This window comes from Herpailurus yagouaroundi, unplaced genomic scaffold, assembly GCF_014898765.1.
Source record: "Herpailurus yagouaroundi ecotype Mexico unplaced genomic scaffold, PumYag 141, whole genome shotgun sequence".
In the NCBI taxonomy this organism is placed as follows: Eukaryota; Metazoa; Chordata; class Mammalia; order Carnivora; family Felidae; genus Herpailurus; species Herpailurus yagouaroundi.
This window is the reverse complement of record NW_024412396.1, coordinates 2058730-2085559: the sequence shown is the minus strand read 5'-3', so window position 1 is coordinate 2085559 and position 26830 is coordinate 2058730. Positions and strand designations below refer to the sequence as shown.

At 39.4% G+C, this 26830-nt stretch overlaps 1 long non-coding RNA gene across 1 annotated transcript in view; it reads left to right on the top strand.

Moving 5' to 3' along the window:
• The window catches only part of LOC121031479 (uncharacterized), a 238362-nt gene that overhangs the window by 15270 nt on the left and 196262 nt on the right, over nucleotides 1–26830 (top strand). Inside the window, exon 2 of the long non-coding RNA XR_005790719.1 lies at nucleotides 2211–2288. This is a non-coding gene — a long non-coding RNA (uncharacterized LOC121031479). The remainder of the gene's footprint in view (nucleotides 1–2210; nucleotides 2289–26830) is intronic.

Sequence of the window (26830 nt, the reverse complement as noted above, 5' to 3'; positions counted from 1 at the left end):
TGATGGTCTCATCTTTAAGAGGAAGGTTCCCTGTGTGCCTCAACTGCTGTCTCCAGGAATCTTCCAAATCACAGGTCAGCTGCAGTCACAAGACCACCAGTGAGCCCCTAGGGTCTTCTCTGCTTTCCTTTCTGCCCATATTCACTGTCTTCTGAGATCTGGGATAAGGACAAGCACTTTAGAACTGCTGGACTGTGCTGGTCAGTTTGGTTAAGCAGACAGTTGTGTTTCCCAGAATCTCCTTCCACATGTAGTTCTGCAGTAAAGATGGCCAAAAGATGGAATAGCATGTGATCTGGAAGACAAAAGTGAAAGAGTTACAATTCCTCTTACAAGGTCACGGTGGTCAGATACAGAGGTACTAGCCAGGTCCCAAGTTGTCTTTGTTCTCCTACATTCTATGTCCAGCTAATCTTTCTGACTCTTGACTTCCCTGGCCAACAGTGACGCCAGGCCCATCATGAGATGCTTGGCCTTGGGTCCACATAAGAGGTAGCTACAGAATTGTAACTGATTCTATCTTGGAGTTACAGTGGTTCTGCTAACCTGGCTGACCTCTAAGTGATAACAATTTTTGGCCCTGGAACTGATTTGGAGGAACAGAACTTTAAGGATGGGAAGTTAGTATTGATTCTCTGATTTTAGTAGGATTAGTGACCCCACTGGCAATGGTAAATGGGACACTAGTAGTTCCTGACATTGGGGTGTATGGAAAAAAGGAGTTGGGTTACCAGATCGCTGTTGCCATAGAACAATTTAGTAGAAATAAAGAGCAGGAGGTGTGGGTTTCTTCTGAGTGCCCATAGAGAAATTGGAGGAAGAAAATAATGAACTTACCTTTTCAACCTTTTCAACCTTTTCAACTCAAGGTCCAGGAAGGAACTGCAAAGTTTCTGTGACTGCTTTGATAGAAATCTTTATTTCTCATAACCGCCGGGTTGGACATTTCTGAAAACCAAACCCAAAGGCTAATCTTGTGGGTAGCTGGATTATAATACCAATTTAATTCAAGGTCTCTTATGGTTAAAATTAAGGCATTGATTGGGATTGACGTAGGCTCCTGAAAATAGCCACATGTGGGCAGATTCTGAGGAAACCAAGGTCTTGCAGCCCCTCAGTCTTCCTTTTCCAGAAGCTGACTCCCTCCCTTATTTGGGGAGTTTAGTCCCTCCTTGCTTGAAGAATCTATCCTCTGGATAAATGCTGAGACTCTTCGAGAGCCAGCCTCAACATCTTTCATTGTTCCTATATCTAAAACCGGGCCCCATGGGGACAAGTACAAAATAATGAGGTGTCATACATGCTAAAAGAATTGTAAGATTTTTCTAATTTATATGGACAAAGTTTATCTAATCTAAAATTTTAGTTTATAGAATTAAATTTTTTTTTAATTTAAAAAAAATTAGAAATTTTCCTTTTTCCTTTCCCACAAAAGACCTGCAGCCATTTGCCAACGTAAATGCACTGGGGAAGGGAAAATACCTAGACTTTTTGGGGATTTCTGGACACTGGCTCTGAAATGATACTAAGTCTTGGAAACCCAGTATGCCACTCTGTCCACTTATCAGAGTAGGGGTTTATTACGGCCAAATGATTAATAGTATTTTGGCTCAAGTATATCTCACAGGGTATCCAGCTGGGCTCTGAACTCACCCCATGGTTATTTCCCAAGTTCTAGAGTGTCTAATTGAAAGACACACACTCAGCAAATGGCAGAATCACTGTAACTGTTGTCTGATCTATGGAATGAGGACAAGTCGAAGACATTAGAATTGCCTCTGAATTCCAAAACGGTAGATCCAGTAATACTGGAGAAACTGTAGACATTAATGCCTCTATAAAGGACTTACAAGATATAGCGCTGGCAATTGCCAGCTCATCTCCATTCATCTCATCTATTTGGCCTGAGTGGAAGGAAGATGACTCTTGAAGAATGGCAAAGGATTACTGTGCATATAACGAGATGGTGAATAGAATTGCAGCTGCTGTTCCAGATGTGGCTTCATTGCTGGATTAAATCAACAAATCCTTTGACATTTGACTCAGGCATTGATATGAAAAATAATTTTTTTCTTCTGTATACCTGCTAGCAGAGATTACTGGAAACATTTTTTTTTTTTTTTTTACCCAGAAGGTCCAGCAGTATACCTTCATTGTTTCACTTTAAATATATGTCAGCTCTCTTCACCTTGTCCTATTTTGTTCCACAGGGATTTGATTGCATTGCCATTCCACAAGACATCACATGGATCCACTACGTTGATGGACCAACTGCTTTAGACACCTTGGTAAGACACATATATGCTAAAGGGTAGGAAATACATCCAAGAAAAATTTAGGGGCTTGCTCCCTCAGTGAACATTTTTGGGTTTCCATGCTCTGGGACAAATTGAGATGCCTCTTGCAGGATGAAGGTCAAATTGCTACATCTGGTCTCTCCTACTGTTAAGAAAGAGTCATAATACCTGATGTGCCTCATTGGATTTTGGAGACAACATATGTCTTACTTGAGTGTGTTGTTATAGCCTAGACCTATTTACTGAGTGATGTGAAAGGCTTCCAGTTTTGAAAAGGGCATAGAAAAATAGAGCTGCAGGACTGGTGGTCCCAGTCCCCCAAATAGATGCACTCTTACCAGAGGACACAACAAGGTTTCCATAAACCAATAAGTCACAGCTGCTGTGTAACAAACTGCCTCAAACTTTGGTGCCTTAACACAACACTTCATTATCACCTCTTAAAGTTCTGTGGGTTGAGTGGGCTCAGCTGTGTGGTTTTTGCTCAAGGTCTTTCATGTGTTCATGGTCAGTTGTTGGCTGGACTGATGTCATCTGATGTCTCAGTTGGGTGTGACATCTTTACGGCTTCTTTGCTTACATGATGGAGCTTGGGATGGGGGTGCTGTTCTGAAATTGCTGAAGGCTGACTAGCCATCTTTCTCTCATTTGACTTCCTCTTATCATGGTAGTATCAGAACAGCTCACATGACGGCTGCCTTCCCCCAGAGCAAGTATTCTAAGAAATCAAGACAAAAACTGCAAAGCTTCTCCCAACAGAGCCTCAGAAGTCATGTAACATGATTTCTACCACATTGTACTTACAGTCGAGTACAGTTTTCAGGGGGGGGGGGGGGGGGGGGGTGGGGGCGTCCACACAAGAATCTGAATACTGAGAGGTGTAGTTCATTGGAAGACCATCTTTGGAGACCAGTTATCACAGTTGCCTTGAAAATTTCCTGAATAGACAGATTCTTACCTTAATAACGATTCTCTTTACTAACAAATATTTATGGGAGAATACATAGTGTGTGAGAGCCTTAGAGTAAGTAGAAGAAATAGAGAAGGCATTGCACCTATCCTCAAAGTTTGTACATTATACCGTGAAATATTCATATTAGCACTGAAGCTTAGGGCAAGCTGGGAGTCCCAGAAGTGAGAATTAATGTACTGGTACTGATGGACAATGTGTGTATTACAGCTCTCTGAGGTGAAATAAATAGATTGATAATGGCCCTCTGTACATAGTTGTATCAACAATAAAATGATGGAATACTTTCCTAGCTGAAAATTTTTACAACCCAGTGATTCTTAATCTGGTAACCAACTCATTCCTCAGAAGATCTGCTTACCTCAAAAAATTGTTTATGAGGATACATTGGAGTGTCAGAAAGGACCTTGTAAACTATGAACAGTGATACAAATGTATGAGGCTGCTTTTAACTTTTCAAAAAGGACAAATGATAGAGGTGATATAAATATTTGTTGAATAAATGAATTAGAAGGTAAAATGCATTCTTGAAACAAATTTAATAAATGGTTAGCTGAACCATTGTCTCTTTTCAAGTTATAATATTATTGCTTACTCAACCTTATTATACTTGACATTTCTTGGGGTTTTGTGTCTTAATCCTTCTTTTGTCCTAGATATATGGCTTGATGAGAATAAAGCAAATGAAGGGGAAATGGAAGAGAGACAGTGTCATGTGTAGGTGATAAATAACATCATTTATTTTTTTATACATGCATCAGATCTGACTCATTTGTTGAATAATTCAGATGAAGTCCTAGGCTTCTTGATGCTATATTCTGGTGGATATACAGATAAAAAATATGCCAACACATATATAATATGATGTCTGCTAATGATGATTGCCATGAAAAAATGTGAGACAGGGTAAGGGGAAAGTGGGATGGGTTGGAGGAGTACTAGCTGTATAAGACTGAAGGAAAGACGTATCTGATGAGGTGGCATTTGAGCAGTGATCTGAATCATGGGATGAAGGGAAACATTTGAAGCAACAATATTCAAGTAAAAAACCCCAGAGGTGGAAGCCTGCTTGGGACACTCAAGGAACTATTCTAGGGGTTAAGAGTGATCCCAGTAGAGGAAGAAAGGTGAAGGAAAGATGGGAAATATTCAGTAAACTTGAGAGTCTTCTACTTGTCATGTTCTGTGTCATGTTGGGAATATCGAGGTGAAAGAGACATAATCCTTGCTCTCAAGAAATTGAGTATCCTAGAGGAAGCAGGCAACAAATATAAAAATGTACAAGGAGATAAGTGCTATTTTGGAAGTATGTACAAATTTCAAAGGGAGCCAAAGGACAGAGACTTTAAACTTGCCTAGACCTTAAATTAAGCTTTAGAGAGGAGATATCAGAGGACCATGAGGAGGAGGTGGTGATGAGGTTGGAAACTCCAAACAAAGAGAAGAGTAGAGAGAGGGATGGAGATAAGAGATGTGTTAACTCATGGCATTTCTTGAATTCAGTATTTTGGTATATCTAGGTCAACATTGGTGAGAGATGTGTCAGGAGAGGAGGTTGAATTGGTAGCTAAGGGTGAATCATGTGTGGGCTTGTGCCAGGCTAGGTCTAAAAAATTGTGAGAAGTGAAGTAAAATATGTAAATCTGCCTTTTACACAGAGCTGTGAGGTAAGATAGTATCATTAACTAAGGTAAGAAATACAGAATCAGAAGAGCTTGAAGTAGAGGAGGTGAGATTATAGGTTTTAGGATTATACATTTTATATTGCTCAAAGGTCATCTGACCAAAAGGAAGTGGGCTGTATACATAGGTCTGAAGCAAAATCAAGATTAGAGCCTTGATAGTCATTAGCACAGGTATTAGTTGCAATCCAAGTGTGGACAAAGAATTAGAGTAAGGTTGGAGCCAGAAAAACAGCAGCATTTAAGGCAAGAAATAGAGGAGAATTGACTCTAAGAATCCTGTAGTATCACTGACCTTATAGTGTTTGAAAATTTTATTAATAAGCCTAACATGTCAAGTAACCGTGAACTTGTAGGAAATAATTATAACTCATCTTTTTTGGTGTATTCATATTTCCAGCAATTGTCCCGGAGCTTTGTACATGGGATACTTAATGTATGTGTATTCACATGAATGGATGAATAATTAATTAATGAAGGACTCTCTGGCTTGACATTTCTGCTTGGTGCTTCCATCTTTTAGTGTGACATTTCATAGCAATTGTTCTATGTGTCTTATTTTTATTACTTTTTTTATTGTACAAGGAACACGCATTTATTAAAGAAAAATTAGAAAGAGGAAAGCTAAAACAATTACCCTGAATTCTACTACGAGGAATAACTATTATTAACATTTCATGTCTATCATTTTAGACCACTGCAATCAATAGAAATACAATGTGAGCCACATAAATAAACTTTTTAGTAGCCACATGAAAAGAAGCTATAAATAAATATATAAAATTAATTTAAAAATTTATTTAACCTGATAATCCTCAAATATCATTTCGACATTAGTCAATAAAAATATTAATGAGATTGTTTACATTCTTTTCTTCATACAAGTCTTTGAAACTTGGTGTATATTTTACACTCACAACACATCATAATTTGGACACATCACAATTCAGTGTTTAAGAGCCACATGTAGCTAGGGGCTATGTATGGACAGCACAGTTCAAGACTCCTTTTGATATATAAATAATGACATGACTATATTTAAATTGTAATTCTCCCTAAACAAAATGCAGGTCACATGAAACCTACAGTGTTGTAACTTTTTATAATAACTATTTAGTTTTAGAACAGTTTTAGATTTACAGAAAAGTTGTGAAGATAGTATACATACTTTCCATATACTGCACACCCAGTTTCCCTTACTATTAACATCTTACAGTGGTACATTTGCCACAATTAATGAACCGATACTGATATATTATTATTGACTAAGGTTCATTCTTTGGTAGATTTACTTTGATTTTACCCAACGTCCTTTATCTCCTGCAGATTCCCACGAGGAGACCACATTACGCTTAGTTTTCATGTCTTCTTAGGCTCCTCTCAGCTATGACAATTTCTCAGATTTTTCTTATTTTTTAAAATGTTTTGTAAATTGAAATTTTATTATATTTCAGAGAGAGAAAGAGAGCATGAGCAGGGGAGAGGGGCCAAAGGGAGATAGAGAAAGAAACCCAAGCAGGCTGCGTGCTCTGTGTGGAGCCCAATGCAGGGCTTGATCCCACAATCTGGGATCGTGACCTGAACCAAAATGAAGAGTTGGATGCTCAGCCAACTGGGCCACCCAGGCGCCCTTCAGATTTTTCTTATTTTTGATGATTTAGACAATTTTTTTAGGAGTATTAGTTAAATATTTTGCAGATGTCCCTCAATTGGGATATTTCAGTGATTTCCTCATGATTAGGCTGGGGTTATGGGTTTTTTTGGAAGGAAGACCACAGAGGTAAAGTGCCATTTCTCATCACATCATATCAACAGGACATGCTATCAACGTGACAGCTCTGTTGATGTTGACCATGGTCAGTGAGCTAAGGTGGTGTTTGTCAGGTTTCTCCACTGCTGCTCTTTTTAAATTTTTTTAAAAATAGTTTATTCACAGGGCACCTGGGTGGCTCAGTTGGTTAAGCGTCGGACTTTGACCTAGTTCATGATCTCGCCATTCCGGAGTTCAAGCCCTGCGTCGGGCTCTGTGTTGACAGCTCAGAGCCTGGATCCTGCTTCAAATTCTGTGTCCCCCTCTCTCTCTGTCCCTCCCCCACTCATGGTCTGCCTCGCTCTCTCTCAAAAATAAGTAAACGTTAAAAAAATTTTTTTTTAAAGTAGTTTATTCATTGGGATGCCTGAGTAGCTCATTCAGTTAAGCATCTGACTTCAGCTCAAGTCATGATCTTGCGGTCTGTGAGTTTAAGCCCTGTATCAGGCCCTGTGCTGACAGCTCAGAGCCTGGAGACTGCTTTGGACTCTGTGTCTCCCTCTGTCTCTGTCCCTCCCCTGCTTGCACCCTGTCTATCTCTATCTCAAAAATAAATAAACATTAAAAAAAATTAATAGTTTATACATTTATTTTGAGAGAGAGAGGGAAAGTGATCAGGAGAGGGGCAGAGAGAGATGGAGAGAGAGAGAGAATCTTAAGCAGGCTCCACACTGTCAGCGCAGAGCCTGATGCAGGGCTCAGTCTCACAAATTGTGAGATCATGATGTGAGCCAAAATCAAGAGTGGGATGCTTAAATGACTGAGCCATCCAGGAGTCCCAATCTACTGTTGCTCTTTTGTGACCCTTTCCATACTGTCCCTTTTGGAAGGAAGTCACTATGTGCAGTCCTCACTTGAGGAGTGGGATATGTGGAGTGTCTATATCAATTATTTAGAATTCTTAAGGATGGGAGATTTGTCTGTTTTGCCTCACTTATATATACAATAACATATATATCAGTGACTGTTGGGTACTTATTTTATACCTTGGGTTATTGGGTTATTACTCAACACTACTTTATTTTGTTGCTCACATTGTTCCAACTTTGGCCACAGGGAGCTTTTTTAGTTGACTCTGATGTCCCCTTAACATAACCCCATCATAGATGGTGGTGGTTCTTTTTCTTTCTTTCTTTCTTTCTTTCTTTCTTTCTTTCTTTCTTTCTTTCTTTCTCTCTCTCTCTCTCTCTCTCTCTCTCTCTCTCTCTCTTTCTCTCTTTCTCTCTTTCTTTCTTTCTTTCCTTCCTTCTTTCTTTCCTATAAGATGCTTCAGGCTTATCTGGCATATTCCCTGCCCCAGCCCTGGAATCAGCCATTTCTCCAAGGAACTCTGGTTCCTTTTATTGAAACGATATTAGAAACCAACATCCGAGATCTAGGCATGCTCGTTGCTCCTGGGCTATCCTCAGAAACATCAAACACACAAATTAGGTTTTGAGAGACAGTGAGTTGAAAAGGTAGAGATGGGAAGGAAACTGTTTCTGGAGACGCAGCTAGCAGGCACAGGATTTGGGGTTTTGGAAAATCACAGTCTCACAAGGAATCCAGAAGTTCTAAGCAAGCAAGATTCTTTGAAGAGACACAGTTGGGAGATTAATCTGGCAGCACTAAGCAAGGTGACCCTAAGCAGGAAGAGTCTGAAAGGGAAGAGAACAGTTAAATAAATGTTCAGTGTAATAACAGGTACAGTGTTAAATTTGTCCTTTCCCCTTATCACCCTGGATGATGTGTGAGGAAAGGGCTGAACAACTGATCTAATCTGAACAGTCTGAGGAGTCGTAACCTGTCTCACCTGCAGGAAGCTAGGAGTTTATGTAGGTCTCTTTTGATTGCAAGTGATAGAAAACCCATCTCAAAATAATTTATTAAAAAGAAAGAAATTAATTGTGTTGCATTTTTGGTGTCTTTCCTGTATCCCTTTGTGTTTATGACTTCAGTGCACATTGTCCCCTTCCTCTTGCCAGAACTTGGGTTTCTTTGCCTAAGGACTTTCTCTTACTGCACAGCCTGCTTGGCAGACATAAGTGCTGGGGAATCATTACTCATATTCCCGGGCACTGAGTGACACACAGGATTTGGGGTATCAATACCTTAGCTCCTCTGGCCCTCAGGTAAGACAAATTGAGGCAAGTGTCTCATATGGGTTGTCAGATACTCCGTGGTAGGATGAAACTCTGGGTGTTCATAGTGGCAGTTGATTTGAGACTACATATGCCCAGCATTTATTTATTTCTTTGTTTTTCTCATTTTTTAAAAATTTAAGTTTTAATTAGTGAACTTACTGCATAATATTGGTTTCTGGAGTAGAATTCAGTGATTCATCACTTCCATACAACAGCCAGTGCTCATCCCAACAAATGTTCTCCTTAATGCCCATCACCCATCAGGGGGGGGGGGGGGGGGGGGGGGGGGGTCAACCTCAGTTTGCTCTCTATCGTTAAGAATCTGTTATGGTTTGTTTTCCTTTCTCCTTTTTTTTTCTTTACTCCTTTCCTATATGTCCATCTGTTTTCTTTCTTAAATTTCACATACGAGTGAAATCATATGGTGTTTGTCTTTCTCTGACTGACTTATTTCCCTTAGCATAATACATTCTAGCCTCATCCATGTCATTGTAAGTGGCAAGATTTCATCTGTGTATATATATATACACACACATACATACATATATATACATACACACACACACACACACACACATATATATATATATATATATATATATATATATATATATATATAATATACTACCTCTTTATCCATTCATCAGTCAATGGACATATGGGCTGTCTCCATAGTTTGGCTATTGTTGATAACACTGCTATAAACATTGGGGTGTGTTCAGCCCTTCAAATCTGTATTTTTGTGTGTTTTGGGTAAAATACCTAGTAGTGCAATTGCTGTATCATAGGGTAGTTCTATTTTTGACTTCTTGAGGAGTCTCCAAACTGCAGACTCCAAACTGCAGTTTTCCAGAGTGGCTGCATCAGTTTGCATTCCCACTAGCAGGGCAGGAGGGTTCCCCTTTCTCCAACTCCTTGCCAATACCTGTTGTTTCTTGTTGTTAATTTCAGCCATTCAGACAGGTGTGAGGTGGTATCTCATTGTGGTTTTGAGTTGTGTTTCCCTGATGATGAGTAATGTGGAGCATCTTTTCATGTGTTCAGCCATCTGGATGTCTTCTTTGGGAGAGTGTCTATTCATGTCTTTTTCTCATTTCTTAACTGGATTATTTGTTTTCTGCGTGTTGAGTTTGATCTAGTTCTTTAGGGTTTTGGATACTAATCCTTTATCAAATATATTGTTTACAAATATCTTTTCCCATTCCCTCAGTTGCCTTTTAGTTTTGTTGATTGTTTCCTTCACTGTGTTGAAGCTTTTCATGTTGATGAAGTCCCAGTAATTCATGTCTGCTTTTGTTTCCCTGGCCTCTGGCAACATGTTTAGTAAGCTACTACAGCTGAGGTCAATGAATTTCTGCCTCTGTTATAGGATTTTGATGGTTTCCTGTCTTACATTTTGGTCTTCCATCCATTTTGAATTTATCTTTGTGTATGGTCCAGAAAGTGGTCCAGTTTCATTGTTCTGCATATTGCTGTCCAGTTTTCTCAATACCATTTGTTGAAGGGACTATCTCTTTTTCCATTGTACTCTTTCTTGCTTCTCAAAGATTAGTTGACTATATAGTTGTGGGTCCATGTCTGGGTTTTCTATTCTGTTCCACTGATCTATGTGAATGTTTTTGTACCAGTACCATACTCTCTTGATGGCTACAGATTTGTAAGATAGCTTGAAGTCTGTAATAGTGATGCCTCCAGCTTTGCTTTTTCAGGATTCCATTGGCTATTTGGAGTCCTTTGTGGTCCAAAAAATTTTAGGATTGTTTGTTCTAGCTCTATGAAAAATGCTGGTGGTGTTTTGGTAGGGATTGCATTAATACACATGACCTTCACTGGCTGACTTCCCTTTTTGTCATTCTTCCCACAGCCCCTGCCAGGCATCCTGGGATCACCTCCCAAGTAAATCTCTTACACTCAAATCCTTGTTTTCTTCTGGAGGAACACAAGCTAAGACAGCTAGGGTGTACAACTGAAAAATCCCAGGTAAATCTCTAATCACTGCAGAGTCCAAGGGCCCAAACAATGTCGAGAGAGCTCAGTTTCACTCCCTCTTTTCGGAATCATGCTCTTCCTTTGTGGTGGGAAGAGGGCTGCTGGCAACTGTAGGTTTATATCCTATCCTCTTCCATCCCCAGCAGTATTTCCAAGAGTTTCATATTAAGTTTTGGGATGTGGGCTTGGGGCAGGCACCCATCCTTGAACCAATCATTGTGGTCGAGAGATGAATTATGTTAATTGGCCAGGGAGTCCAAGGCTGGGGTAGGAGGAATCAGGGCTTGGTTATCTAGGGAAAATCCAGGTGTGGTCATGAGAAAAGGGGGAATGGATGTTGGGCATGTCAAGGAGAGAGATGGATATCTTGATCGGCAATCTGATCATCTTTAGGCACCAGATTTCTAGGTGAAAATACTGTTGAGGTTGGGATCTTGTAACCACAACTGTTTCTTTGAACCAGATGTGGGAATATTATTGCTAGAACATTCATCAGCTTCCACTCTAGACCCACCAGTGCCACCCACCCTGCCTTCTGTCTACCTTTTCCTGTGTTGTGGGTTGTTTTCTCCTAAGTTCCTGGAGCAGGTAGCTGTTTCATGCTGAGCCCAGGGGGTTTTTATAAGGTTCTTCCTGTCACTCCTCTCACTGTGGAGTTCTCTAACAGCACAGAAGTAGACACCTGAGTCTGTAGACATCAAGCCTGTGATAGTGAGCTTTAGGGCTTTGTTTCCTTTCTGATGTGACACAGAATATCATCCTTTCCTAGTGTTTGTGCTAGCAGAATAAAGATTAATGATTTCAGTCATGTTTCCATTGGAAAGCTGTTGAAAGAAGCTCATCACATAGTAAGTGTAGCTGAGTGTGAAAATGCAGTCCAAGGTCACAGATTGTTTCTCCCGTTTATGCACTGAACTTGGATATTGAGTGATGCTCTGTGTTTTGCTGGAACCTGTAGAAAAGAAGAAAAAAAACCATCTTAGCTTCTGACATTGCTCCCAAGAAAGCTGTCACAAATAGCAAGGGTTTCATCCAGAAAACAAAGTGGAGAAAAGCACAGTCAAGTTCTCTTCTAACTTCTTTCCCAAACCCCCTCTCTCAGGTGCCGACTGCAGGGGTGGTGGGCCGTTTACCAAAGTGGATGAAGGCCACCACTGTGCACAAGAGAGCGGGAAGTCCAGACTGCATCCTGGGGCCCTTCCTGCTGGTGAAATGGCTCTTGTTCTGCCTGTCACCTGCCAGGCCCTTTGCAGTGTCCCTGGAACTGAGTGGCTCTGTGGCCTTGCTTCTATAGGGCTGGCAGTGGGCCTTCTGCATACGTAAGCTTAGTCACACTTCCTGCTTTCTGTGTCTGCCTCCTGCCTCTCTTCCTCCAGGGCTCTCTTGTCTAATTGATCGATAACATGTCATATATAGTTTATCATGAAGAAAACTTGTCCAATGTGGACATAACCAAAAGGGAGAAGTAGACAATAAAATCCAACCATAATCTCATTACCCAGAGATAACATTTTGTTCTAGTTCTTTCAGTATTTTTAATGCAAATATGCATACTCTAATGGAATTGGGATCAAATTAAAAATACTTTTGTGTTGAACATTATGATATGAATATGCCACCAGGTTATTCAACCGTATGTGAAAATATGATTTTTACAGCTTCATACTACTCTGCTGTGTAAGTATACCTTAATTTGTTTGAATATCATTGTTTGACATCATTTTGGTTCCTCTTTTATCTGTTTTAAATAAGATTTGGTGGACATTGTAAATATAAGTCTTTGCAATTCTGATAATTGATTTGTATGTTAACTATGTTATTTCAAAGTTTTGAATAATGAAAAATTCAAACATCCACAAAAGAGTATAGTGCAATGAAAGAGCATGTACTCATTGTCCAAGTTCTACAATTATCAAGTTATGGCCAATATTGTTCATCTACATCATCATCACCTTATATATCTATACCTCTTCCAGTTCTGGTTAGATTAAAGTAAATCCCAGACATCATGGGGTTGTGTACTTTACTCAGGAGACACGTAAGGTCAAATTGTCTTTTCAGCTCTGTGTGTGTGTGTGTGTGTGTGTGTGTGTGTGTGTGTGCGTGTTTTGTTAGTGATTGTTGATAAGCAGTGACTAGATCTATTGTTTGAATGGGAGCTGGTTTGCAAAATGATGATATTCTAAATTCTAATTATATCATCTCTACTTCTAAAAGTAGTAGTTTTCTACTGCAGTTTTAAACTGAAGTATTCCTATTAAAATAATTTTTCCTTGCCAATTATTTGATTAACTTTGAGGTTAAGTGTAGGATTCTTTCCATTCATTTATCAGTTTGTAGGATAATGAGCTGATTTCGCCTCTAGGGTGACCAAACCATCCCTGCTTGCCTGAGATGGAGGCGTTTCTCAGGACAAACACCAAAATAGTCCCAAGCAAATGCCAGGCAACCAGGATAAATCCCCAAAAGTAATTAATGAGGATTGTTTTATGAACTCATGGATTATAACATACTTGATGTGTTTTAGTTGATTGGATTCATGGTCTCAGTGATGTGGGAATTGTCCCATCTTTACCAGCAGAAATCTTTTCAGGCTGGCTCCTGAGTCTTTGTGACGTGGCCTCTGTAATCTGTGCTAGCTTCTAGTTTTCTGGGAGGAAAAGATATCCTAGGCTCATTTGTACACTTTCTCCCCCAGCAATGGAATCAGCTATCTGTGATTAATGATAGATGTGTTTTCCTTTTGCAGTTCTAATGTTCTTATTATTTTACTGCACTTGTTAAAACGTTTAATGAAAAAGGGGTGCCTGGGTGGCTCAGTCAGTTAAGTGTCTGACTTCGGCTCAGGTCATGATCTCAGGGTTCATGGGTTTGAACCCTGCATCAGGCTCTGTGCCAACAGCTCAGAGCCTAGAGCCTGCTTTGGATTCTGTGTCTCCCATGTCTCTGCCCCTCCCTGGCTCATGTGCTCACTCGCTCTCTCAAAAATAAATAAAAACAAAAAATTTATTTAAAAAACATGTCTAGTTTAATGTAGAATAGAAAGAATAACATTGGAAATCTTTGTCTTTTTCAAATTTTTAGGGGAATGCTTTTAACATGTCCCTTTGAAAACAATTCAAAGATTCCCTAGGTCAGGTGAAGGAAGTTCCCTTTTCTTCCTAGTTTGTGAAGAAGTTTTAATTAGAAATACATGTTAAACTTGACCAAATCACTTTTCTGTATTTAGTGAGAGAATTTTATAGTTAATACCTTTTATGTGTGGTATGTTGCACTAATATTAAACCTTCCTCATATTCCTGACATGAACCCTAATCCATCATGGTGTATTAGTATTACTTTTTAATATCCAATGCCAGTTTGATAGTATTTTTTAGGAGCAGTAATTGTCTTTCGTAAGTAATACCAGTGTACAATTTTCATTTGTCATCTATCTTTGTTTATTTTTGTCATTGTGGTCCTCTTTGTCTCATAAAATGTGTTGAGTAGTAGTCTTCCTGTTTTTATTTTTCTCAGTAGTCAGGAATGGAAATTATTGGTCTTGGGTTTGATGTAACTTGCCTGCAAACCATCTGTTTGTTTAGAGTTTTAAATTTCTTTAATGTGCATGTAAATTCAAGTTTTCAAATTTTCTTGTCAGTTTTGCTAGGCTATAATTTTTAGAGAGTTTTACATTTTGTTCAAGTTTTCAAATTAATTTGTATGAATTTATTCCTTGCATGTTCTTAAAATTATTTAAATTTTTACCGAGTCTGTAGTTATGATCTCCCTTTACATCATATTTTTCTATGTTCTTTATTTCCTTGATAAATTTTATTAGAGAATTGTCCCATTTTGATTCTTTTCAAAGAACCATTTTAAATGGATTCTTTCCTTTGCTTCTTTGGCTTAATTTCTTTAATTTTAGCAACGATTATTACCATTTTTGTCCTCCTACTTTTGTTGTTTACTCTTACTCTCTTTTAAAACTTTCTGATCGAGGGGCGCCTGGGTGGCACAGTCAGTTAAGCGTCTGACTTCAGCCAGGTCACGATCTCGCGGTCCGGGAGTTCGAGCCCCGTGTCAGGCTCTGGGATGATGGCTCAGAGCCTGGAGCCTGTTTCCGATTCTGTGTCTCCCTCTCTCTCTGCCCCTCCCCCGTTCATGCCCTGTCTCTCTCTGTCCCAAAAATAAATAAACGTTGGAAAAAAAAAATTAAAGCTTTCTGATCGAATTTTTAGCTCATTCCATTAGTCTTTTTGTTCTGGTATATTTTTAGGGTATAAAAAGTTCTCTGTGTGCTGCTTAGGTTCCTTGCTCAAGTTTTAAAATGTAGACCTTTCATGATTGTTCCATTGTAAATATTTTAACAATTCCATTATATTTTGTTTTCTGGTTCATAAATTGTTTTTTTTTTAAGTTCATTTATTTGTTTTGAGAGAGAGAGAGAGAGAGAGAGAGAGAGAGCGCTAGCCTGTGGGGAGGGGCAGAGAGAGAGAGAGAGGGAGAAAGAGAATTCCAGGCAGGTTCCTGGCTGTCAGTACAGAGCCTGATGCAGAACTTGAACTCATGAACCTGAGCCAAAATTATGACCTGACATCATGACCTGAGCTGAAATCAAGAATCGGACCCTTAGCTAACTGAGCTACCCATGCGCTCCTGGTTCATAAATTATTTAGCAGTGCATTTCCTCTGATTTAAAGCTGGCTCTTTACTAATAGTATCTATGTTTATTCATTGTAGTAAAGGAACATGATATGTATGATATTTATTCTTTAATACTTATTGATATTTTCTTTTTTTGTGGTCAATATTTCTGATTATTTAAAAAAAATTTTTTTAATGATTATTTATTTTTGAGAGAGACAGAGACAGAATGAGAGTGGGTTAGGGGCAGAGAGAGAGGGAGACACAGAATCGGAAGCAGGCTCCAGGCTCTGAGCTGTCAGCACAGAGCCCAACGCGGGGGTCAAACTCACAAGCTGAGATCATGACCTGAGCCGAAGTTGGACACTCAACCGACTGAGCCACCCAGGCGCCCATCTGATTGTTTCTTAATGATAAATTTCTGAATGTAGACTTATTGAGTGAAATAATTTTTATATATTAACAAATTAACTTTACAATGGCTGCACAAATTGATATTTCTGTAGTGTTTTCTACAAGTTTTATTTTATGACCTCAGCATTTAATGTTTACAAAATTATTTAATAATTTGTAGAGAAGAAGTATTACTTCTTTGTTGTTTTCATGTGCATTTGTTTAACAATGAAGTCGGATTCCTTTCATATTTGTATTTGTTATTTCTTTAATTTGGAAATTATTTGTTCATAGCCCTTGCATTTTTTTTAGAATTGGTATAAGTTTTCTCTAATTTCTTTGCAATAATATTTTCTTTTTAAAGGAGATTAAACAAATTTGTTCATAAAAGATCATTGTCCCAGACTCCAGTGCTGATTCTTAACCAGATAGGTAGGCAGCTGAATGTTTATTTTGACAGTTCCTGAGCTCCTTGAACTAATCATGTACTTGGGCCCTCCCAACCCTCCACTTACCGTCACCCTGATGTATCTTTACATGTAAACTACAAAACCTTGTGGCGTTTATCCAGGCTGTTTCTGAGAACTATTTCAGAAAACCCTGAGATGTTGGCTGCTGAAATTGTCATTCCAGAAGAGTCAAACATGACATGAGTACCAATGGGTACATGTAGAGGTTAGGGTGACCTGCTCAAGACAAGGAACAACTTCTTCTGACCAAGTTATTCCTCCGAGAGGGATTTGTTATAAAGGATGAAGCTTTATAACCACTGTCATAAAGAGTATCTTACCCAAAGAAATTATAATAAAATGGGGAGCTTCTCCAAGTGGAGAGGTTTGCAAGCTTGGGGTTGGGTCTAAGACAGGTGTTGGGAAAAATACCCTTGCAGGTGAAGGAAAGGGTTGCTCACAGAGGTTCCTAAAGTTTAGGAGAATTTTAAAGAGATCCTGTCTTCAGTGACCTCAATATTACTCAGGCTTCTAATTTTCAGCTTCGCCCTTTATTGTCCTAAGTTCAGGCCTCTCACCTGTCCACAGAGAATGTCAGCTTGTTCTCATTCCTCTGAGAGTTGTTAGTGGGCACGATTGCCCCCTGGAGGCCAGAGAGAGGAGCAGCCTCCTTAAAATATTCTAGGGCAATGGTTCTCAGGGCTGGGGGCACATTAGAACAAATTGAGGAGTTGTAACAAAAAGTACTCAGTCCTGGGCACCCAGACTACTGGGGATGTGGGGACACATTCTAGTAACACCATGTTTACACTTGAGTGAAAAAATAAAAAGGAAATAAAAGCAGTTGACCTGACCTGAAGTAGATCTAAGCATAACCAGAAGCACAATTACTAATAGTAATGAGCAGAGTAATAAAAGGTGTCAGAGGATGGAAAAAGGAAATACTTTACCTGTACGTTTACTGGTCTTGGAGGTTATTCCTTTTAGCAAATCTCACCCTGTGACTTGGAGCTTGAGTGTGACAGATTTTTGGTGTGTATTTGTGATGTGCCCACAAAGGTGCTCATTTTCATCTATAAGTTGACTGCTGATTACCCAAGTTGGCCTCCTAATTCTTAGACCTTACTTTTCACTCAGCTTTCCCTGGGTTCTGGGTGGCTGGAACATTAGTAGGGGCCAAGATCACTGAGCTCTCAACTGAACTTCATCAAGGGCTTGGCCTCAGTGCCTAGACTAGCTTTTTGAGAGTTATTCTTCAACACTAGCACTAATTTAAATTTTACCTTTTTAAGTCATAGAATCACAAAATAAAAGTAGAATTAAAGGGCCTTTAGAGGCTCCCCAGGCAAACTTCCTTACTTTCAAGATCTGGAAAAAGCCATGAGAGCATTTTGTTTTGGCAAACAAACAAGCAAACATAAAATATAGCTACCATATTTAGTGCCTCCTTCTTGATATCCTTGCCTGACTCTCTCATACTCTGAACTCGTGGGATACAAAAACTCCAGGAATTCTCACCCTGCACTCCCTGGGAATTCTGTATATTTCTAGTCATGTACATAGAATTTTCCTCCCACTGTCTCTACCCAAAAGAAGGAAAACACTGCTAGGGGTTCTACTGACTTCGTCTAAGTTGTTTCTGGGTGTTTCTAATTCTGGATGTAGAAACATACTGGATGTAGAACGGTTGGGAATATATAGAGGGAGGAGAGACAGTCCATGAAATACCTCTTAGGTCTCTGCCTGAAGGCCAGACTTTAAGTTATGAAGTGATTTTCTGCATGGTCCTGGTGTCCTGGTGTGCATCAGGGAGGGAAATCCGGCAATGTGTTTCTAGATACATTTCTATCTGCCCTATATTAAGGGTTAGCAGAAATCTGGAGTTTAAGGATACTGCTCGTGATGTCTTAGAAGGGAGTAAAGAATATGTTATTGGGAACTGGAGGAGGGAAATCCGTATCAGGTGGTGACAGAATGCTTTTTGAAATTGCCTCCTATAGTTATGTGGAAGGTTGAAGTCGGTTGTAGATCTGGGGAGATTTCTAAGCAATGTATGAAGGTTTTACCTGGTTTCTTCTTGCTGCTTTTAATGTAATGAAGACAAGAGAGTTAAATGGAGGAAACCAAGCGTGGATGAATCTGTAAATTCTCAATCTTTTCGAATGGAAAAAGATGCTAAATTTAAGATAGTGTAGCATGAAGGAAAAATCTGACAGCGTGACTACATAACCTTTCATCAAAGCCTCAGAAGGATTGAGGGGTGGGGATATTCAGTCATACAGGAGCTCTTTCAGGAGTTTTGGATGTGACCTCCAAAAATGATTTGTTGAGATTTTGAGAGATTGAAAAGTAGAGATGGGGAGGAAACATATTTTGGGGAAGCAACTAGCAGGAGCAGAATTTTGGATTTGGAAAAAGCACAGTCTCATAAGGAATCCAGAAGCCTTAAGCAAGCAAAATTCTTTGGGGGGACACAGTAGAGAGGTTGATCTGGCAGCACTAAGCAGGGTGACCCTGAGCAGGGAGAGTCTGAAAGGGGAGAGAACAGTTAAATGTTCAGCGTAATAACAGGTACAGTGTTAAATTTGTCCCTCCCCCTTATCACCCTGGATGACGTGGGAGGAAAGGGCTGAACAACTGATCTAATCTGAACGGTCTGAGGAGTTGTAACCTGTCTCCCCTGCAGCAAGCCAGGAGTTTTAGAAAGTAGGATTGAGGGGCGCCTGGGTGGCTCAGTCGGTTAAGCGCCCGACTTCAGCTCAGGTCACGATCTCGCGGTCCGCGAGTTTGAGCCCCGCGTTAGGCTCTGGGCTGATGGCTCAGAGCCTGGAGCCTGCTTCCGATTCTGTGTCTCCCTCTCTCTGCCCCTCCCCCGTTCATGCTGTGTCTCTCTCTGTCTCAAAAATAAATAAACGTTAAAAAAAAATAAAAAAAAAAGTAGTATTGAACTATTTTGTTTGGTTAATTTGTTTCACCCAATGTTGTCTATATTAGTGTTCCTAGTTAGGTCTCTTTTGATTGCAGTGAGAGAAAACCCATCTCAAAATAATTTATCAAAAAGAAAGAAATTAATTGTGTTGCGTTTTTGGTGTCTTCCCTGTGTCGTTTTGTGCTTATGACTTCAGTGCACGCTGTCCCCTTCCTCCTGCCAGAACTTGGGTTTCTTTGCCTAAGGACTTTCTCTTACTGCACAGCCTGCTTGGCAGACATAAGTGCTGGGGAATCATCACTCATATCCCTTTCGCTGTCCTCTACGAGTGACACACAGGATTTGGGGTATCAATACCTTAGCTCCTCTGGCCTCAGGTAGGGGGAGTTGAGGCAAGTGTCTCACATGGGCTGTCAGATACTCCGTGGTGGGATGAAACTCTGGGTGCTCATAATGGCGCTGGGCTTGACAATACACATGCCCTGATTGAATGATTGATTGATGGTTGATTTTTCCCATTTTTTAAAATTTAAATTTTAGTTAGTGAATTACCATGCATTATTACTTTCTGGAGTAGAATTCAGTGATTTATCACTTCCATACAACACCCAGTGCTCATCCCAACAAGTGCCCTCCTTAATGCCCATCACCCATCTAACTCATCTCCTACTCACCTCCCTCCATCAACCCTCATTTTGCTCTGTGTCATTAACAGTGTATTATGGTTTGTTTCCCTTTCTCCTTTTTTTGCCTTTACCCCCTTCCCATATATTCATCTGTTTTCTTTCTCAAATTCCACATATGAGTGAGATCATATGGTATTTGTCTTTCTCTGATTGACTTATTTCACCTAGCATAATACATTCTAGCTCCGTCCACATCTTTGCAAAGGGCAATATTTCTTTCTTTCTTTTCTTTTCTTTTTTTTTTTTTTTGATGGCTGAAAGAAAATACTACTCTTCTTTGTCCATTCATCAGTCGATGGACATTTGGGCTCTCTCCATAGTTTGGCTACTGCTCATAATGCTGCTATAAACATTGGGGTGCGTGGACCCCTTCAAATCTGTATTTCTGTACACTTTGGATAAATACCTAATAGTGTAGTTGTTGGATCATAGGGTAGTTTAATTTTTAACTTTGAGAAGCCTCTATAATGTTCTCCAGAGTGGCTGCACATGTTTCTATTCCCACCAGTGGTGCCAGAGGGTTCCTCTTTCTCCACATCTTTTCCCAAACCTGTTGTTTCTTGTGTTGTTAATTATAGCCCTCAGACAGGTGTGAAGCGGTGTCTTATCATGGTTTTGGTTTATATTTCCCTGATGGTGAGTGATGTGGAGCATCTTTTAATGTGTCTGTTAGCCAGCTTGATGTCCTCATTGGAAAAGTGCCTATTCATGTCTTCTGCTCATTTCTTAGCTGGATTATTTGTTTTTTGGGTGTTGAGTTTAATTAAGTTCTTTATAGATTTTGGTTACTAACCCTTTATTAGATATGTTGTTTGCAAATATCTTCTTCATTCCATAGGCTGCCTTATAGTTTTGTTGATTGTTTCTTGTGCTGTGCAGAAGGTTTTTATCTTGATGAAGTCCCAGTAGTTCATGTTTGCTTTTGTTTCCCGACTCTGGCAATGTATCTAGGAAGAAGTGCTATGGTCTAGGTCAAAAAGGTTTCTGCCTGTGTTCTTTTCTAGGATTTTGATAGTTTTCTGTATCACATTTAGGTTTTTCATCCATTTTGAAGTTATTTTTGTGTTTGGTCCAGAATGTGGTCAAGCTTCATTGCTCTGCATGTTGCTGTCCAGTTTTCTCAGCATCATTTGTTGAAGAGACTGTCTTTTTTCCATTGAATATTCTTTCCTGCTTTGTCAAAAGTTAGTTGACCTTATAGTTGTGGGCCTGTTTCTGGGTTTTCTATTCTGTTCCTTTGATCTTTGTGAATATTTTTGTCCCAGTACCATATTGTCCTGATGACTACAGCTTTGTAAGATAGATTGAAGTCAGGGATAGTGATGCCTCCAGTTTTGCTTTCCTGTTTCAGGATATTTTTTTTGGTTATTCAAGGTTTTATGTGCTCCATACAAATTTTGGATTGTTTGTTCTAGCTCTATGAAAAATGCTGGTGATATGTGGTAGGGATTACATTAACACACATGCCCTTCTCTGGCTGACTTCCCTTCCTTTCTCTCTTCCCACTGCCACTGCCCTGTATCTTGGGATCACCTCCCAAGTAAACCACTTGCACTTGAATCCTTATCTTCTTCTGGAGGAACACAAGCTAAGACAGTGTGGGTGTACAACGGAAAAATCCCAGTACATCTCTAATACTGCAGGATCCAGGTCCTCAAACAATGTTAAGGGACCTCAGTTACATTCCTCTTTTCAGGATCATGCTATTCTTTTGTGGTGGGAAGAGGGCTGTTGGCAGCTGTAGGGTTATATGCTAGCCTCTTCCATCCCCAGAAGTATTCCCAAGAGTTTCATATTAAGTTTTGGGGCTTGGAGCAGGTACCTGTCCTTGTACCAGTCATTGTGGTCAGAGAGATGAATTAGGTTAATTGGCAAGGGTGTCTGAGGCTTTGCTTTGTCTAAACCCAAACATGGGGTAGGAGGAGGCATGGCTTGTTTATCCAGGGAAAATCCAGGTGTGGTGACTAGAAACGGAGGGATGGATATTGGGCAGCAGCGGAGACCGATGCATATCTTGATTGGCTATGTGGTTCCAAGGTGAAAATGCTTTTGAGACTGGGATCTTGTAACCATAACTCTTTATTTGATCCCAAATGTGGGAAAATTGTCGTTAGAACTTTCATCAGCTTCCTCTCTAGACCCAACAGTGCCACTCACCATGCTTTCTCTCTACCCTTTTCCTGTTCTGTGGGTTGTTTTCTCCTAAGTTCCTGGAGCAGGTGGCTGTTGCATGCTCAGCCCAGGGGTTTTTGTAAGACTCTCCCTGTCATTCCTCTCATTGTGGAGCTTCTCCAACAGCACAGAAATAGATTCCTGAGTCTGTAGGCATCAAGCCTGTGATGGTGAGACTTACAGCTTTGTTTCCTTTCTGATGTGACAAAGAATATCGTCCTGTTCTAGTGTTCGTGCTAGCAGAATAAAGATAAATGATTTCAGTCATCTTTCTATTGGAAAGCTGTTGATACCACCTCATCACATAGTAAGTATAGCTGAGTGTGAAACGGCAGTTCAAGGTCACAGATTCTCCCTCTTTTTCCTGCACTAAACTTGGAGATTGAGTGATGCCCTGCGTGTTGCTGGAACCTGTAGAGAAGAAGAAAAAAACCAACTTAGCTTCTGACATTGCTCCCAAGAAAGCTGTCACAAACAGCCAGATTTTCACCCAGAAAACAAAGTGAAGAAAGGCACAGTCAAGTTCTCTTCTAACTTCTTTCCCAAACCCCCTCCCTCGGGCCCCAGCTGGAGGGGTGGTGGGCTCCTCACCAAAGAAGAGGAAAACTACCACTGTGCACAAGAGAGTGGGCATTCTGGACTGCATCCTGGGGGCCCTTCCCACTGGTAAAATAGCTTTCGTTCTGCCTGCCACCTGCCAGGCCCTTTGCAGTGTCTCTGGAACTGGGTGGCTCTGTGGTCTTGCTTCTATAGAGCTGGCAGTGTGGTTTCTGCATATGTCAGCTTAGTCACACTTCCTGCTGTCTGTGTCTGCCTCGTGCGTCTTCCTCCAGGCTACTCTTGTCTAATTGATCGATAACACGTCGTGTATGGTTTATCATGACAGAAAACTTGTCCAATGTAGACATAACCAAAAGGGAGAAAGTAGACAATAAAATCCAACCATAATCTCATTACCCAGAGGTAATGCTGTTAACATTTTGTTGCATTTCTTTCAGTATTTTTAATGCAAATATGCATACTGTAAAGGAATTGGGATCAAATAAAAAAATCTTTTTTTGTGTTGAACATCGTGTATATGAATATGCCACCAGGTTATTCAACTGTATGTGAAAATATGATTTTTACAGCTTCATACTACTCTGCTGTAAGTGTAATTTAATTTGAACATTATTGTTCAACATATTGTTCTCTTTTGACTGTTTTAAATAAGATTTGGTGGGTATGGTACATATGTCTTTGCATTTCTGGTAATTTGTTTGTTAATTATGTTATTTCAAAGTTTTTAATTGGGGCGCCTGGGTGGCGCAGTCGGTTAAGCGTCCGACTTCAGCCAGGTCACGATCTCGCGGTCCGTGAGTTCGAGCCCCGCGTCAGGCTCTGGGCTGATGGCTCAGAGCCTGGAGCCTGTTTCCGATTCTGTGTCTTCCTCTCTCTCTGCCCCTCCCCCGTTCATGCTCTGTCTCTCTCTGTCCCCAAAATAAATAAACGTTGAAAAAAAAAATTAAAAAAAAAAAACAAACAAAAAAACCCCCAAAGTTTTTAATTATGAAAAATTCAAATATCCACAAAAGAGAGTATAGTGTGATGAAAGAGGACATACTTATTTCCAGGTTCCACAATTATTAAGTCATAGCCAATGTTGTTCATCTACATTGTCATTACCTTACACATCTGTACCTCTTCCAGTTCTGTCTCGATTAAAGCAAATCCCAGACATCATGGAGTTGAGTACTTTACTCAGGAGACACGTAAGGTCAAATTGTCTTTTCGGCTGTGTGTGTGTGTGTGTGTGTGTGTGTGTGTGTGTGTGTGTTTTGTTAGTGATTGTTGATAAGCAATGACTAGATCTGGTGTTTGATTAGGAGTTGGTTTGCAAATTGATGATATTCTAATTATATCATTTCTACTTCATTTATTAACTGAAGTACTTCTGTTAAGATAATTTTTCCTTGTCAATTATTTGATTATTCTTTGACATTAAGTGTAGGATTCTTTCCATTCATTTATCAGTTTGTAGGATAGTGAGCTGTTTCCCCTCTAGGGTGACCAAACCATCCCTGCTTGCCTGAGATGGAGGCATTTCTCAGGACAAACACCAAAATAGTCTCAAGCAAATCTCAGGCAACCAAGATAAACTCCCAAAAGTGATTAAGGAGGTTTGTTTCACGAACTCATGGATTTAAACATACCTGATGTATTTTACTTGAATGATTCATGGTCTTATCGATGTGGGAATTGTCCCATCTTTACCAGCAGAAATCTTTTTCAGGCTGGCTCCTGAGCCTTTGTGACATGGCTTCTGTAATCTGTGATAGCTTCCAAATTTTCTGGGAAGAGAAGACATTCTAGGCTCATTTGTACACTTTCTCCCCCAGCAATGGAATCAGCAATCTGTGATTAATGATAGATATGTTTTCTCCTTCCAGTTCTAATGTTTTTAGTATTTTATTGTGGTTGTTGAGATGTTTGGTGAAATATAGAATAGAAAGAATAATATTGGAAATATTTGTCTTTTTCAAATTTTTAAGGCAATGCTTTTAATATCTCCCTTTGAAAACAAATTCAAAGATTCCCTTGTTCAGGGTAAGGAAGTTCCCTTTTCTTTGTAGTTTGTGAAGAGGTTTTAATTAGAAATACATGTTAAACTTGACCAAATCACTTTTCTGTATTTAGTGAGAGAATTTTATAGTTACTATCTTTATGTGTGGTATGTTGCACTAATATTTAACCTTCTTCATATTCCTGAGATGAATCCTAAATGATCATGGCATATTAGTATTACTTTTTAATATTCAATGCTGGTTTGGTAATGTTTTTAAGAGCAGTCATTGCTTTTCAAAGGTAATATTGGTGCATAATTGTCCTTTGGCATATTTGTTTATTTTTGTCATTGTGGTCCTCTTGGTCTCATAAAATGTGTTGAGTAGTAGTTTTCCTGTTTTTATTTTTCTCAGTAGTCAGGAATGGAAATTATTGGTCTTGGGTTTGATGTAACTTGTCTGTGAAACCATATTTTTTGCTTAGAGTTTTAAATTTCTTTAATGTGCATGTAAATTTAAGTTTTCAATTTTTCTTGTCAGTTTTGCTGGCTGATAATATTTAGAGAGTTTTACATTTTGTTCAACTTTTCAAGTTAATTTGTATGGAATTGTTCCTTGCATGTTCTTATAAGTATTTAAATTTTTACTGTGTCTGTAGTTGTAATCTTCCTTTACATCATATATTTCTGTGTTCTTTATTTCCTTGATAAATTTTAGTGGAGAATTTTCCCATATCTAATTCTTTTCAAAGTATCATTTAAAATGGATTCTTTCCTTTGATTCTTTGGCTTTATAGCCTCAATTTTAGCACTGAATATTACTATTTTTGTCCTCCTACTTTTGAATTTAAAAAATTTTTTTTCAACGTTTATTTATTTATTTTTGGGACAGAGAGAGACAGAGCATGAACGGGGGAGGGGCAGAGAGAGAGGGAGACACAGAATCGGAAACAGGCTCCAGGCTCCGAGCCATCAGCCCAGAGCCTGACGCAGGGCTTGAACTCACAGACCGCGAGATCATGACCTGGCTGAAGTCGGACGATTAACCAACTGCGCCACCCAGGCGCCCCGTGTCCTCCTACTTTTGATGTTCTATTCTCCTATAAAGCTTTCTGATTGAATGTTTAGCTCATTACCTTCAGTATTTTTGTCCTGATTTATTTTTAGGGTATACAAAGTTCTCTGTGTGCTGCTTAGGTTCATTGTTCAAGTTTTAAAATGTAGACCTTTCACGATTGTTCCACTGTAAACAGTTTAACAATTTCATTATAATTTCTTTTCTGGTTCATAAATTATTTTATTGTTTTTTAAAGTTTATTTATTGGGGCGCCTGGGTGGCGCAGTCGGTTAAGCGTCCGACTTCAGCCAGGTCACGATCTCGCGGTCCGTGAGTTCGAGCCCCGCGTCGGGCTCTGGGCTGATGGCTCAGAGCCTGGAGCCTGTTTCCGATTCTGTGTCTCCCTCTCTCTCTGCCCCTTCCCCGTTCATGCTCTGTCTCTCTCTGTCCCAAAAATAAATAAACGTTGAAAAAAAAAATTAAAAAAAAAAAAAAGTTTATTTATTTATTTTGTGTGAGAGAGAGAAAGCAGGGGAGTGGCAGAGAAGGAGGGAGAGAATCCCAAGCAGACTCCTTGCTGTCAGCTAGACCCTGACACTGGGCTGCAGTGCATGAACCACTAGATCATGACGTGGGCTGAAATCAAGCAAAAGACACTTAGCTGATGGAGCCACCCAAGTGCCCTGGGTTCATTAATTGTTTAGGAGTGCATTTCTTTTTGTTTAAAGTTGACTTTTTACTAATAGTGTCTAACTTTATTCATTACAGTAAAAGAACATGACTTGTATGATATTGATTCTTTAATATTTATTGAGATTTGCTTTTTTGTGGTCTATTTCTCTGATTATTTCTTAAGGATAAATTTCTGAATACAGAATTGTTGAGTGAAATAATTTTTTTATCTATGAACAAATTACCTTTACAATGACTGTACAAATTGACATTTCTATAGCATTTTTCTAAGAGTCTTGTTTCATGACATCAACATCTAAAGATTTAAAAAATTATTTAACAATTTGTAGAGAAAAAATATTATTTCCTCATTGTTTTCATGTGAATTTATCAATGAGGTTGGAATCTTTTTATTTGAATTTGCTATTTTTGT